Source organism: Natator depressus, chromosome 26, assembly GCF_965152275.1.
Source record: "Natator depressus isolate rNatDep1 chromosome 26, rNatDep2.hap1, whole genome shotgun sequence".
Classification (NCBI taxonomy): domain Eukaryota; kingdom Metazoa; phylum Chordata; order Testudines; family Cheloniidae; genus Natator; species Natator depressus.
In genome coordinates, this window is record NC_134259.1 from 10,651,062 (window position 1) to 10,667,392 (window position 16,331).

Genomic DNA, 16,331 nt, shown 5'->3' on the forward strand with positions numbered 1-16,331 from the left:
TAAAGGGAGCGGGAGGGAGAGAGACTGTTCTCTGCTTTGAGTAGTAGAGCAATGTACCAAATCAGCCCTGTTCAGGACAGCAGTTAAATGCATGCTTAACTTTTGACTCAATCGGAGGACACAAGCACACTAGACTATGTCATCTAGACAAATGGGTGAGCACTAAGTCGCACCACGTCACCAGTGTGAGTAAAGGCTGTACACGCTATTCCTTAACGGTCCTTTCTAGCCAATTAGGTCTGAAGCCCAAAGGCCAAATTATGAGCTCGTGTAAATTGGTGTAATTCCATTGACTTCAGAGGAGCAGCACCACTGTATACCAGCGAAGAACTGGGTCCACGGGTTTTACTCAAGGAGACAGAAAAGCAACATTAAAACTCTCATGTGAAAATCTTAAACTTACTCCCCACTTATTCTTTCTCTACAAATCCAGTCATGTGTGATAATTAAATCTGGATCACTTTTTCTTTCCTGGGACAGACTCTTCCCTGATATATGACGGGCCTTTCTGTGCCATATGCACTTTCAACGAGCAGTGAGAGAGATTCTTCCTTCCCTTCCACTGCTTTGCAATTCGGTTACTAGACTAACTAGACCTTATCCCGAGCCTACTGACATCAATGGGACTCTTAGCATTGATTTCAGTGGGGTTTGGATCAGCTTGTCCTTACAGCAGGGTAAGTGAGAGGAGACTCAAGCCCACGAACAGTGTGGTGCAGTGGGTTTGTTCCCTTGCCTTTTGCTGCTGGGGATGTATTCTGGACTCTCATCCAGCTCACGAGTGAAAATGTGTTTGCTGGATTGAGCCTTACCCCACTCCCCATGAAGTCTGGCCAGAGAGCACTCTCTGCTCTAAGGCAGAGCTGTTAAAGCTCAGGGCTGAGAAGCATTAGCCGGGTGGAATCCTGCTCAGCTTCTGCCTATATAGTACTCACAGGAAAGCCAGTGAGCTTCCCATCAGTGGAACGGCTCAGAAGAGCTGGAGCCCAAGCCAGGAACAGAACCTGAGACTTTGTAGCTCTGAAGCAGAAACCCAAGTCATAACACTCCCAAAGTCCAGGAAAGTTTGGATTTGAATCGGCCTGCAGATCAGCATGCTCATCTCTCATAACGCCGTTTTCAATCCGTGCCTCTCTTTGCAACCATTTGACATACTTTCCTAATCAGCTCTGTCTGTTGTTGGGCCCGAAGTAAACTCAACAACTTTGTCAGTTTCCAGCTTCAGAAGGAAAGGGAAAATGTATTAACTTGAAATTGCATGTGGCTCATCTGCTCTGCACTGCACATGCCTCCAAGTCAAGGGATTCAATAGCTGAAATCACTTAAAATACATCAGGCTGGAATGCTAGCTCTCTGCTCAAACACTGGGAAGGGAAATTACATCTTGGTGTAATGGGGGGGATGTACGTCTTGCACATAAGGAGACATTTGGTAATCCTGGGAGTGTTTTGCAGATAAAGCAGCATTTGCTTCAGGTTCTGTTTGGTTCTATTGGCCAGTCTCTCTTGGCAGAAGCTGAACTAAAGAACAAGAGATTAATTAAACTGCTGTGAAGATGCCTTTTCCCCGAGTTACATTTTTCCCTGATCCTGCTGGCCCTCCATGCACAGAGCAAACATGGAGGAGGCCTTGCAGGATTGGAGCCCTTTGCTAAGAGAGTTTTTCCTTCTCCTGTTATTTTCACGGGAGATTTTTTTTCTTCTAATGTTGTGTTTGTTGTTAGCATTTGTTAAGCCTGAGACTAAGCACACCGTCAGCACCTTGGAAGGTGTAGGGAACTTGTACATAAAACTTGGGGCGGCTTTTCTCTCTGAAAACCTGGCCCCACTATCACCTACCTGTGTGCACTGTGATTACACAGACAGTTTCACCATGCTCTGTTGGGGAGGCCCAGATAGCCAAAGGTATCTAGCTCCTATTGAGACCTTTGAGGATCTGGGCTTGGAGTCTCTTCCATTGGGACTGTCTCGATAACCCATAGAGAGACAAGGAAGGTGAGGGAATATCTTTTATTGGACCAACAGCCGTCGGTGAGAGAGACAAGCTTTCGAGCCACACAGAGCTCTTCTTCAGGTCCGGGAAAGGAACTCCCAGTGTCACAGCAAAATGCAGGGTGGAACAGATTGTTTGGCATAAGTAGTTAGCACATATTGTAAGGGACCCTTTAAGGTACGCTGCCTATTGGTAACCCACGCACACTCAGTGGGTGGCTGAGCCATAGGCAGAGGCAGATGAGCTTGCTACAGCATTGCTGAATAGGGGTGGCTTTACTTTTTATGCTTTTCATGCTTTTTACATCCAGAAGTCCCAGGTTCTGGCCCTACTGCTGAATACCCAGCCAGGGGTAGGGTGCTACACTGTGCCTGAATAAATGTGCTCCTGTTGTTACCTAAACCTGTATCTGCAGCTTATCTGTTTTCCTACTGACACAATGGGACTCATACAGCATGTCAGTCACTAGAAGCATGAACAGCTGAGCGGCTAGCAGCACTGAAGAGAATCCTTGAGGGGGAAATGTGTCCAATGAACTTTCTGTCACAGCTCAGGGCAACTGCAGCTGTATTTCCCTTCAGTGATTCAGCAAGGGTCCCCCAATCTTGGGTTTCAGCTCCCCAGATGTTGCCCCTTTGGGTGGAGACATATGTCACTCTCCCTTCTGATTGGAGTATTCCCAAGCAGGACAGTTCCCTCCCTTCACTATGTGATTCCCGGCACAGACAGGTTGCCCTAGGACACCTGCTTGCTTTCTCTTTAGAGATGGATAACATTGTAATTTCTACAGTTTACCACACAGTTCTTTCTAAGCAAGCCTACTTTATGCATAAGGTAAAAAACATTCCAGAGAAAACATATTACAATCCATAAAAGAACCCACACGTATGCTAATAAACTTACCAGAGTTCATCCCAGCTCTTGCATGGGTTCTGTCAAGTGCAGTCTTTTAATACCCCACCCTAAAGGAATCCTTGTGGTTACAAGTTCGTCAGAGCTGCAGCTCAGAACAAGCCCCCTCATAACATGCTCAGTTCCCTATTTATACAGTTCAGGGTCTTTGAACTGGAGTTTCCCAAAGCAGGTAGTTAGTATACAAAAGGCTAATGTAGTGCCCATCTTTAAAAAAGGGAAGAAGGAGGATCCTGGGAACTACAGGCCAGTCAGCCTCACCTCAGACCCTGGAAAAATCATGGAGCAGGTCCTCAAGGAATCAATTCTGAAGCACTTAGAGGAGAGGAAAGTGATCAGGAACAGTCAGCATGGGTTCACCAAGGGCAAGTCATGCCTGACTAATCTAATTGCCTTCTATGACGAGATAACTGGCTCTGTGGATGAAGGGAAAGCGGTAGACTTGTTCTTCCTTGACTTTAGCAAAGCTTTTGACACAGTCTCCCACAGTATTCTTGTCAGCAAGTTAAAGAAGTATGGGCTGGATGAATGGACTATAAGGTGGATAGAAAGTTGGCTAGATTGTCGGGCTCGACGGGTAGTGATCAATGGCTCCATGTCTAGTTGGCAGCCAGTATCAAGTGGAGTGCCCCAAGGGTCTGTCCTGGGGCCGGTTTTGTTCAATATCTTCATTAATAATCTGGAGGGTGGTGTGGATTGCACCCTCAGCAAGTTTGCAGATGATACTAAACTGGGAGAAGAGGTAGATACGCTGGAGGATAGGGATAGGATACAGAGGGCCCTAGAGAAATTAGAGGATTCGGCCAAAAGAAATCTGATGAGGTTCAACAAGGACAAGTGCAGAGTCCTGCGCTTAGGATGGAAGAATCCCATGCACGCTACAGACTAGGGACCGAATGGCTCGGCAGCAGTTCTGCAGAAAAGGACCTAGGAGTTAGTGGACGAGAAGCTGGATATGAGTCAACAGTATGCCGTTGTTGCCAAGAAGGCCAATGGCATTTTGGGATATATAAGTAGGGGCATTGCCAGCAGATCGAGGGACGTGATCGTTCCCCTCTATTCGACATTGGTGAGGCCTCATCTGGAGTACTGTGTCCAGTTTTGGGCCCCACACTACAAGAAGGATGTGGAAAAACTGGAAAGAGTCCAGTTGCCCTCCACTAATCCACCAAAAATGATTAGGGGACTGGAACACATGACTTATGAGGCGAGGCTGAGAGAACTGGGATTGTTTAGTCTGCGGAAGAGAAGAGTGAGTGGGGATTTGATAGCTGCTTTCAACTACCTGAAACGGGGTTCCAAAGAGGATGGCTCTAGACTGTTCTCAGTGGTAGCAGATGACAGAACAAGGAGTAACGGTCTCAAGTTGCAGTGGGGGAGGTTTAGGTTGGATATTAGGAAAAACTTTTTCACTAGGAGGGTGGTGAAACACTGGAATGCGTTACCTAGGGAGGTGGTGGAATCTCCTTCCTTAGAAGTTTTTAAGGTCAGGCTTGACAAAGCCCTGGCTGGGATGATTTAGTTGGGGATTGGTCCTGCTTTGAGCAGGGGATTGGACTAGATGACCTTCTGAGGTCCCTTCCAACCCTGATATTCTATGATTCTATGATTGTGTGATTCTATGAAAAGATCTCTCACCTCAGGGAATATCTCCAAAGGGTTGGCTTCAGAGCGGGAGAATTTGCATTCCCCTCACTTCAAGGTATTTCCTAAGGAAATCCACTTCACACTGTAGCGTTCCAAAAAGACCTTTAAACTTCCTTTGACCTTCCAGAGATTGAATTAATCTTGTCTTTCTGGTAAAGCAGTTCAATACAATTTCACAGGAGCACATAAATATTTGCATTTGTAATACAATGAATTCCAAAGGTGTTAACCCTAATTCAATAAGGTTTAACAGCATTCAGTAAAATTTATCTTAATTTCATAAGGTTTGTGTGGGATATTGTCAATCTGTCACACTTTCAACCATCCCAAACCAAAGAGAATTCCAGGGATGCATTCAGTGTTATCCAAAGCTTTCACAGCAATTGCTGTCTGGTTTAAATTCAGAGCTGGTTTGGAGATGTAACTACAGAACTTGTAACCCTGCAATCAGTATTGTCCAGCAAAGGTCTGAGTAACCTGATTTCTCCACACAAGTGACTGTTGATGGAGAGGATATATTCTCACATAGTTGAGTTATTGGTGGGACCCAGCAGGAAGTGTTAGCGCTGGATACTTTTTAATTTTGCTACTGTGAATTTGGGCTTCCTGGTCTAAAGAGCACATAATGGCCATTGTACATGCAGCATCTCTCAACATGCTCTGGCAGAGAAGCACGCAACATAACTCAGCAACTTCAAAGAGCTGCTGAGATTAAGAAGAAAGACATTCTGATGTTTGGTGTTTCAAATCCTGCAATTACTTTAAATGCAAAGATACAGCTAATGTGAGTATGTGCACCAGACAAAGAGATGTACCAAAAAACAATGCGTTTTCCCCACCTTTATTTTATTTATGCAGGTGCATGAGGCACTGTTGGGCTGGGAGTTGTCATGATTGATGGTGATTTGATCTGGCTTGCAGTCTAGTAATTATTGTAGTGTTCTGGGAGTCAAAGACTCCAGGAGCCAGATCCTCAGCTGGTGTAACCTGGAGCAGCTCTATTCACACTACACAAGTGGAGGATTTGACTCCTGGGGTTTTATTCCTGGCTCTGTCACAATTTACCATGTGTTGATCTGGTGGTCCCTTACAAGCTATGTCCACACTGCAGCTGGGAGCATGCCTCCCAGTGTGGATAGACAGACATGCACTAGCTCTGTTCGAGTTAGCCTGCTAAAAGTAGCAGTGTGTACATTATGGCATGCCCGAGTACAAGCCCAGCCAACACTTGGGTGGCTAGCCCATGCCGCCACGTCCATGCTGCTGTTTTTAGCATATTGGCTTGAGCAGAGCTAGTGTGAGTCTGTCTGCCTGGGTGGGAGGCTTGCTCCCAGCTGCAGTGTAGACAGAACCAAATATGACTCCGTGATTTAGGGCAGGTCTTGTGGGGCATAAGTGTTTAGGTGCTGGGGTTTGGGGCACTAAAAAGGGTATCCATATTGTGAGTGTCATTCTTATGTTGGAAAATGCCTTTGATCAGACAGCACTTTCCTCCAGAGCATAGAATTCTGTAAACCTGATTCTCATTTACCCTAAGACCACTTTACATCACTTTAGCAGCATAAAGCGGCCTTAAATATAGTTTCCTCCCACCTTGGGCCCCCTTTACACCACCAGAAAGGTGTAACATTGCCTTAATGTTAAAGAGAACCAGCGCCCTCTCTCTTGGAATATAATTGACATAAATCTTTTAAAGTTCAGAATCTGAAAACTTCTTTAGAAACCTTTAGAAAATTAGTGGAAGTTGAGGCTGTGCTCAGCAATTCCCAGGATCAGGCCTGGAAAAGAAGACAGACATTCTGACAAAGTATATTTTATTGGACACCATTACCATTATTGAGCCCAATCCTGAAAGGGGGATGGCCACTGGAAGCAACACATTGCCTGCAGAGAGGATCGGGCCTCCTTCTCTCTGTTTTTCTAAAAATAAATGGAAGATGGATTCAGCCTAGTGAAATCTGATGTTTTTAGCATGCTGTAGATAGCTCTCTCCCCCATAGAAAACCTGGTAACCACTCATCTCCAGCATGTAACAATGCTAATTCCTTAAGTGGAATTACAGCATTACATTTACAGTAAGAATTTTTCCCCCCAAACTCTTGGCAAAAATAAGACAAGAGGAATTCTTGCATCAGCAGATTTAAAAGCTGAGGCCAGATGGCTTTGCATTGCAAGGACAACGCATTATACTGCAACAATGAAGAACGAGCAGCAGTGCTTTCAGAAATCTGCCCAAGGTTTTATTTGAAAGGACTTCTGAGGCAGATTGGAGACACACTTGCTGTTGGCGAAGGAAGACTTTTATCAGCTCAAGATTTCTGATTGATTAACCTCAAGATCACCAATGCTGACCCACGGATAGTACAGAGCACAGGGGGGCCTGGATGAAGGACGGTGGATGAAGGACAGATGGTGGATGAAGGACAGATGGTTTAAATGACAAAGATCCAAGTAATGCCAATCAGAAGAGCGAAAAGGCTTGAAGAGCTAGTAAGCACCCGATCGCCCTCTGATTGGAGTATATGCCCTTCAGCAGTTAAGGTTGAATGCACTCGTGTGGGTATGCCAGACTCTTTGCTGGCCTTGGTGGATCAAAAACACACATGCTTCCACTCCAGCTGGTAAGAAGGCTCCAGCTATTCCTAGTGGATGAACACCTGGCTATTGGACTTACTGCAACTCCCTCCGATTCAGACCGGACAAGAAATTCACCAGTGAGCTGAAGCTGGCACAACAAGGCGGCCTGTCTCCTACATAGGACAAACCAAAGAGAATGTGTCATGCCAGTGCTTTGTAATACGCCATGGGTTCCCCATTCACTTCCAGACCCAATGTGCTGCTACCGATCTACAGAGGGGTAGATTGTGAATACAGCCACAGAGCAAAGGACAGAGTGTAAGGAGTAACCCCAAGAGACATTGTACCTCTTGGAGTCTGTTCCTTCCCTGCTCTGGAGGTGGGGAAGGAGAGATGTTATGATGTACTTCTGGCATTTGATTTTGGAGCTAATTTTTCCCCACCATTGTGACACCTTCTCTCCCCAAGGCGTTCAGGGACACAAGGCTCTGGCACTGTCATTACGACACTCAGGAAAGAGAACCAGAAAGACTGCCACAGCATGCACCCTCTCCCCAGAGCTCCGACCTGTTCTCTCCACGCTGTATCAGCCTTTTCACCCGAGCCATAAGGTCATTCCCGGCACGGCACCAGGGCCAAGCCACCAGCCAGCCTGTAATTGGATAATGCTTACGTCTGTTGTCGTCTTACCCACATTCACCAAAACAAACACACACAAGAAAGTCCTGGAAAGAAAGGCGCATTCAGCAGCACATTTATGACAGGCTGAAGGTGATGATTATCACTGTCAAGGGAAGTCTGCTTGCAAACCACGCAGGCTCCTATGTCCTCTTCTTTGAGGAATTTAACTCACTACATGGAGGCCGCTGTTGAGCCATCAGACGAAAGCTTCTGTTCATCTCTCCCCCTTGAACTGCTTTGCTCTGCCCCAAACCATCTCCCAGGCACTTGCTTGCGCATTCCTGGAGCCAGAGAATAGCTGGTAGTGGCTCCTCCACAAAACCGTTGGCACCAGCATTTATCAGTGTTTATTGACCTTTTCCTGTTCGTTTCCTCTCTCTTCCTGAAAGGGCTTGTTGAGAGATCGTAAAATAGACCCCGAGAGTCTGCTCTGAATTTTTTGCAGACACCCAAGCAGGAAATGTATTTCTGAAAAAAGCCAGGGGCCAGTTGTGCACCTGCACATTTCGTTCAGCCCCCTCTCTAGTGACCAGGGGTTGCAGAGTGGGAGGGAAAGGAACTTTCCAGGAAAGAGAAGGAAGAAAGACGTGTAAAAGAAAATCGATTGGGCGTCTTTGGAAACAGGGGAGAAGTGGGTTTTATGTGGGGAAGGTGAGGATTTAAATAGCCAAATTGAATTTGAAACATATAGGCAGAATGGCAGACGGGTGCGGCAAACCTGATTAAAGCAGGGGATAGCAAGAAGTCAGTTCCCCCTTGAAGTTAGAATTTGCTTAGACATTTAGGGTTGATTCCTTTCACATCTGTAGACTTATTTTATTTGATGTTAATTATATTATACCACCATGGGTGTGGCTCTAGCAGCGACAGTCTCAAGTTCAGCAGAGTTATCTCTTGTTTGTTCTCGATCTAGAGCTCATAGGAACACATGAAATCATAGGCAAGTAACACAGGCAATCACACGAACAAAGTCCCCTAGCTTTTAGCAGTTTTATTAAAGTTGCCAACAAAGTTATGAATGTCACAGCATACTCAACTCCTAAATATATCCATGCACCAGTTAGAACTACTGACATACTGACATCCTCCGAGGTGGTGTTAGGGTCTGATGGCTCTCTCATGGATTGATCATCAATACAGGGATAGTCCCTGCTGGAGTTTTCCCATAGGAAGCTTAATTTTCTGGCTCTGGGTACCTTTTTTTATAATAAGAAAAGGAGTACTTGTGGAGCATAAGGTTTCGTGAGCTACAGCTCACTTCATCGTATGCATCCGATGAAGTGAGCTGTAGCTCACGAAAGCTTATGCTCCAATAAATTGGTTAGTCTCTAAGGTGCCACAAGTACTCCTTTTCTTTTTGCGAATACAGACTAATACGGCTGCTACTCTGAAACCTTGTTTTATAATGTGATTCTGCCTATACCTACATGCTGCGCGTGTACATGAAAGCGTCTGCCCTCTCTTTTCTTTTTGGTCTGTGTCCCCAGAAACATAAAGAACCCCGAATTCTACAGGCTGTGTAGGTTCTCTTTATTCTCATTAACATTGACGCCCCACCTGTATCCTGTGGTTAAGACACATATTGGAGACAAATGTGCTTTTACAGCATTTTTATCATTTAAAATTAATCTTCCGACTAAATTTTTGCAATATTACCACTTGGTATATCTTTTCCCATAATCTTAAGGCACTGGGTTATTCCTCGGTCATTTACTTATGTCAGCATTTCTTATCTCCAAGGCCTAAAATAGCTAAGCTAAAATTTTGCAGGCCTCAGCCTATAGGTTCTTGCATTTCAGCTTGTCTTACTTATATCTAGTACATAATTCCCTCTAAATACTGATCAACTTCTATAATTCTACACATTAACTCTATTTAACATACAATGAATATATATAATATAACATGTTAATTAATCATAACATCACACAATAAATAATAAACTAAAATGATTGGCTACACATCATAGAAAGGGCTATGGGATTTATAATGAACTCACATGTCAAAGACCACCGTTTTTATATCTCAGCTAGAGACGGCATCTCCAGCAGCACAACACACCTCTCACCACAAGGGGGCATAGGTTGAAACAGAGGTAACATGACTTTACAGTTAAGGCAGTGGACTATATAATCCAGGGGTCTGGATTCAATTTCTGGCTATGCCACAGAATTACCTGCATGACCTTGGGCAAGTCTTTTAATCTCTCTGTACCATAGTGTCTCATCTGTCAAATGGGGATAATAGCATTTCCTTTGTCTGTCATATCTCTTCAGATCTGGTACTGTCTCTTCCTATTGTGTGTTTGTAGTGCCTAGCACAGTGAGGTCCTGATCTCAGCCGGGGCCTCTAGCTGTTACTCTAATACTGCAAATACAAATAAGAATACTAGGGGTCTGTCTACCTGCCGTCAGAGATGTGACTGCAGCACATGTAGACATACCTGAACCAGCTCTGAACTAACTAGATCGAAGAGCAACAGCAGTGAAGCTGTGACAAGCCCACCCAGGTCCCTGGGTATGTCCAGCGGGTGGCTAGCTCATGCTGCCGTGGCTTCACTGCTGTTGTTACTGAGCTAGCTAGATCAAAGCAGGACCCTTTGATTTTACAGAGAAGAGTGCTCCCTTGTAAATCACTGATATTACTTCATGCGATACCTTGCTTTTCCCTAACGGTCTCCCATCCAATTGTTGACCTATCCCGACTTGTCTTAGTTTAGGAGATCTAAGAAGCCCAAACAGTAGAGCTGAAGGGATGGAAAGTTCAATGCTTTGGGTTTACTTTAGGTTAAGGAGAATACTTGGGAGTGGCGGAAGCTGCCGGTCGGTCAGCAATTTTTTTTTTTATAGTGACATGAAGAGACAGCCTATAAAAAATAAGCTAAAACAAGCACGAATCTCTTACTCAGCCTTTAATCTTAAGTGTTTCTGATCTTTCTCAAGACAGCCAGGTAACTGAGAAATATGGCATCCAGCTAAGTTAATAGGCACCACATGTTCCATGCTTGTTTCATTCTGCCCTCAGCAACATAAATCCATTTGTCCAGAGCCAGCTGGCCTGGCTGAAATATATAATATTACAAACAAAGAATTTCTCCTGAGCTAATTCTGTAACAAATATATTTGTTTCATTTGCTATAAAAAAATCCTGAATTTTCAGATTTAATTTCAGGAGAAATTCTCTGTTTCCAAACAGCAGTTATGTTCATGCACGGGAAACTACAGCGGGCAGCAAGTGATGGAGTTGAAAGTCACCATCTGCGTTGCACAGGCTGGCAGCCAGAGCACAGACAGCAAAGAGCGAGCAGACCTGAACCCTGGTCAGGAGTGAACCTCAGGAGAGTCATCCCAGCACTAGGCTTGTGCCTTACCCATCTTGGGGCAGCTGGGCTTCAGTTTGGCCCCCAGCACTGGTTAGGGCATCATTTCTATGGGACTTGTGGCAACTGGGGAATAGTGAGTGCAAAGGACTACTCACTAGGGTTGCCACCTTTCCAATTGCTGGTAACTGGACCCCCTCAAGGCCCCGACCCTGCCCCACCTTTTCCCCTCAAGGCCCTCCCCTGCTGTGCCTCTTCCATAGGCCCCGCCTGTTGCTCTGCCTCTTCTCCCAAGGCCCCACCCCCATCACTCGCTCCTCTCCATCCCTCCCCTCTTTGCTCACTGGATCATCTCCACCTCCCTCCCCACCCCAGCTCGGCTCCCTTTGCTCGGGGCTGGGACAGGAGCTGCTACAGCCTGACAAGGAGCCTGCCTGCAGGTAGGAGGCAACCCAAGGTGAGGAGGGGCTGGCGTGGGTTAATGACCCGGCACCTCCTCCTGCCCCACAGTAACTGGGCTTTTGGTGTCTGGTCAGTACATCTGACCGGACCCTGCCAGGTCCCCTTTTCAATGGACTTTCAGGTCAAAAACTGAGCACCTGGCATTCCTATGACTCACACATGCCTCTTCCTGCCCCATATGGCCCCTAGCATGCCTCCTGCCGAGGGACTGCAAACACAGTGAGGCTATCTTTCCACGTGCTGAAGAGACCCTTGGAGTCAGGGCTATTTCCTTAGGGTGTCTCACTGCCCCTTTGTGCCCAGAGCACAGGACAGAATTCCCACTGTGGACTGCTAGGGCAGGTAAACGCAAGAGCATGGGAGCCCTCTGCCTGCAGCTCCACCCGTCCAGGGCTTGCCGGCTTGGTCTTGGATGCTGAGGAGAATCTTATGCCAACTGTTGGAGTCTGCAAAACTGAGCAAAAAGTCTCTTGAGAACAGGTTGTCTCACTGGATTGGTAGGGCTGCCCTCTTCTGGTCACACCAGCACTCCCATGAGAACAGCCTTTCTCAAGGCAATTTGGTGCATTGAGGGGAAAGAGGCAACGTGACTGGAAGACATTGGGAAGGAGGAGACAGTGAGTTCTAATCCAGGCTCCGCTATTGGCCTTCCACTAGCCATATTTTGCCACTCTGTGCCTCAGTTTCCTCTGCTGTAAAATGGGGATAATAATGCCCAGCCATGTGGGGCGGGGGGAAGGGGTTGTCAATGGCTATACAGTGCTTTGAACGTGGAAAGTGGTGCATAAATGTTATTCTGGTGGGGCTCCCGCAGTGCAGAGGCCACTGTGAAAATAATTATTAAGGCAGGGAAGAGGGGAAGGTGTCCAAGCGTTTTCATATCTGTTCAAATTCAGTTTGAATTCTTGCCCTACATAGTTCAGATGCCCCTAGGGGAGCTTGAATTATCCTTATGTCAACCACAAATAAGGTTCTCTCAGGTCAGGGTTGAAGAACGTGGAGCCGAGTACAAAATATGAGACAAAGATCTTGATTTTTTTGTCACCAAGAGCTGGATCTCTGGCTCCAAAAATGTATCTGTGTCGGTGTCTTCTTTTATGTTTAATTTAACTCCAGTTCCATCTAAAGCAGATATTTGGGATGGAAAGATGCCAACTTTTAAACAGTCGCTTTCCAACTTCCTGAAACGCACATGGATTTTCAGGGTTCCCGTTTTCCTATTGCTGCTGGGCCAAAGCCTGAAAATCCTTACTCAGCTCTGACTCAGTTCTTACACAAGAAAAATTCCCGTTACCATCAGTGGAAGGGTGGTCTGAACAAGGACTGACTCATGACTGAGCAAGGACTTCAGTTTTTGGCATTATTAACTGAGAAGAAGGATGGATGGGCAGGCTAAAGCACTGCAGTGGGACTCCTGACCTTTGGGCTCTATTTGTGACTCTGCCATCAACTTGCTGTCTGAGCTTATTTATGGCCTGTGCTATACAGAAGGTGAGACCAGATGATCGCAATCATAGAATATCAGGGTTGGAAGGGACCACAGGAGGTCATCTAGTCCAACCCCCTGCTCAAAGCAGGACCAATCCCCGATTTTTGCCCCAGATCCCTAAATGGCCCCCTCAAGGATTGAACTAACAGCCCTGGGTTTAGCAGGCCAATGCTCAAACCCCTGAGCTATCCCCTTCTGGCCTCTGAATCTGTGGAAGTCACCCCTCTGTGCTTCAGATTCTTCTTAGCGTATGCACAACATGCCTCAGGGGGCACGTGACCAGGATTCACCACTGAATTTCTTCTGCTGGTTGGCTCATTAGCTTGTCTGGCCCAGTGCAGTGCGACGTGAATGCTGATCCGTGCCCCGCTGTACCTCAGATTGTAAAATAGGGACAGTGATACTAATGGGCCCAGACCTGTGATCCATCTGCCTTTCTCTGTATATTTGTGCTTCCTTTGTTTTAGCTACGCATATGTCCTTTTGAATTTCTGTCCAAGTCTGAAGCACATCAAGGGTGTTTTCCGTGCTTGTGTTGCAAAATTGTCTGTGCCTACGAATCATGTAAACAGCCCCATCCTGCAGTGGGCTTGTGACTCTTGCTTTCCAAGCCTATGCTGTAGCCTTTCGGGGTGGGGGGGAAGAGGGTGGTATTTTTGTTGTTGTTTTGACAGACACGCCTCCTTTCAAAGTCTGAAAAGACTCTCCGAGCTAATAAGGGGCTTGCGGGGAAGATTTCTTAAGTCTTGGCATTTCCTGTTGTGAGAAGTCCAGTTTGTGCTGAAAGAAAGAAAGAAAGAAAGATGCTGAAGGAAAATATTTGGATGGCTTTGATCCCAATTTGAAAAAATAAAAATCCTCATGGAAAAATTCATGCAGAGATATTAAGTTCTTATGTTTCAGCAAAGAGAGAGAGGCTTCAGCAAAGAAGAAACTTGCAGTTCTTAGTTAATCATTAGCTTTTCTTTAGAACAGGTCAAAATTTTTCAACTGAAAAACAAAATTGACAAAAGAATGCCTGTGTTTGGAAATGAAAAATTTAGTTTCCTTTTAAATTTTCTGTTTTTTCAATGAAAAACTAAAAATGTTGGACTGGGGTTTTTTTTAGTTTAAAAATATGTTTTTCTCGGTTTTTGATTTTTGAAAGCTGAAGAGTTTTTGCTTTTTGATCAAAACCCTGGGAAATTCTTGTGAACAATTTAGAAATAAAAGAGAGAAATGTTTTCATGGAAAATGCACCCTTTTCGAACCAGCTTTGCTTTCGTGCTTTGCCAATTCACAGCCTAGTTTGAGAATCATGGAAATTATATACCATGAGGGTCATATAGTGCATTGCCCGGGGACCAGTGCAGGATTGTCACCTACTACATCGGGGTTCTCAAACTTTTGTATTGGTGACCCTTTTCACACCACAAGCCTCTGAATGTGACCCTAAGACCCTTATAAATTAAAAACACATTTTCATATTTAACACTATTATAAATGCTGGAGGGAAAGCAGGGTTTGGGGGTGGAGGCTGACAGCTCGTGACCCCCATGTAATAACCTTGCAACCCCTGAGGCATCACCCCTCTAGGGCTTTCTCCAGTTCGTTTTTAAGGAATTAAGGCAATAGAGTCTCAGTCACTTACCTTGAGTTGGACTTTACCACGCTTTAATAGAATTCACTGGGCCAAATCCTAATGCCTTTACTTAGACCTTGATTCTGCCCGTGTTTCCCTTTAACAGTGAACAGTCCCACCGACTTCAATGGAACTACTCACTGTGTAAAGCTAAGCATATGCATATGCAGGATCAGGATCTCCATTTTTACCCAGTGGGCCAAATTCTCTGCTGGCATAAGTCCAGTAAAGTCACTGAAGTCATGCCAGCAGAGTGTTTGTGTCTATCTTTAAAGGGCAGCCTCCCTAGTGGATTACACAAGTCAAAGATCATTATTAGGACTGTCTTCTAATATTCAGCCTACATTTGCTCACTTGCATCCTGGTCTTCTTGGTAAAGTCATCTTGAACCACTTCAGAGCATTCTTCTCCCTCCTTGGTATGTACACCCCGGTAGTTATCTTTTATTTCCGTTTGGACAAGCAAGTTGTTTGAATCCCTAACAGAGTGAATCCCTCTTGCCTCTTAGTTTTTTACCCCTTCTGTTCTCTGAGATCCTTAGTGTGCTGACACTTGTCTTGTATCGAGTGTGCATAGTGGGCCACTCTGGTATATGTACCCTTAAGAACATAAAAACAGCCATACTGGGTCAGACCAAAGGTCCATCTAGCCCAATGCCAATGCCAGGTGCCCCAGAGGGAGTGAACAGAATAGGGAATCATCAAGTGATCCATCCCCTGTCGCCCATTCCCAGCAACTGGCAAACAGAGGCTAGGGACACCATCCTAACCGATCCGAAACAGACTTATCTGCTGCAGAAGGGTTCCACCAGCATTGGAAATAAGTCCCCCGATCTGCTCCTTGTTGCCACTGACAGCCAGCATAGGGACCCAGAGCAGCACCCAGAAGGCCCCAGGATTGGGGGAGTGCAAAGATGTTTTAAAGCCACTTTCATGCCTCTTTCCTGAGCTATGACGAGTGCTTTTTGGCCATACCTCAGGATCTGGCCCAGTATTCCTTCTTCTTCTTTCTTCTGTTTTAAGGCGGTCTCAACCAAATTTCAAGCAATGATTTTGCAACTTGAAAACATTGTGGGATCAACCCATTTACTTCTCAGAATTCAGAGATGATGCAAGACAGATTCTCTTTCAAACAAAACACGTTGTTTTGTTGGGGCAGGACTGTACCTGTCAAGTGGTGTTATTTCATCGCCCAAACGATATCTTCTACACAGGAATGCACATCCCCTGAAAAATAACCACTAAAAGACCTAGACCCCTTTACAGCTCTCTGCCACTTAGGGTGTGTCTACACAGCAAAAGCTATGCCAGCTAGCCGGCAAGATAACAATGAAAGCCACATAGTGCAGGCTAGTGAGCCGAGCACATATCCAGGGTCCATGCCGGGTTTACACGACCTGCACTGAAGCCCACGCTGCACTGTTTTCACTGCTGTTGCTACCAGAGCTAGTTGGATTCAAGTGAGCTTCAGTAAGCTAACCCCTGTACAGCTTTTGCTGGCTCAACATCACCTGTGTAAAGGGGTCTTATAGTCTGTGTTTGCACTTTACTGAGTCATCCATTTCCATATGCACGTCATTTGCGTCCACTGACAACGCAACCCCGTGATGTATCTATCTCCTTTCTGTTTGA

At 45.6% G+C, this 16,331-nt stretch overlaps 1 protein-coding gene across 1 annotated transcript in view; it reads left to right on the forward strand.

The window, feature by feature from the left end:
* The window catches only part of ANTXR1 (ANTXR cell adhesion molecule 1), a 173,340-nt gene that overhangs the window by 106,533 nt on the left and 50,476 nt on the right, over positions 1 to 16,331 (forward strand). The gene's annotated exons all lie outside the window — the stretch shown is intronic.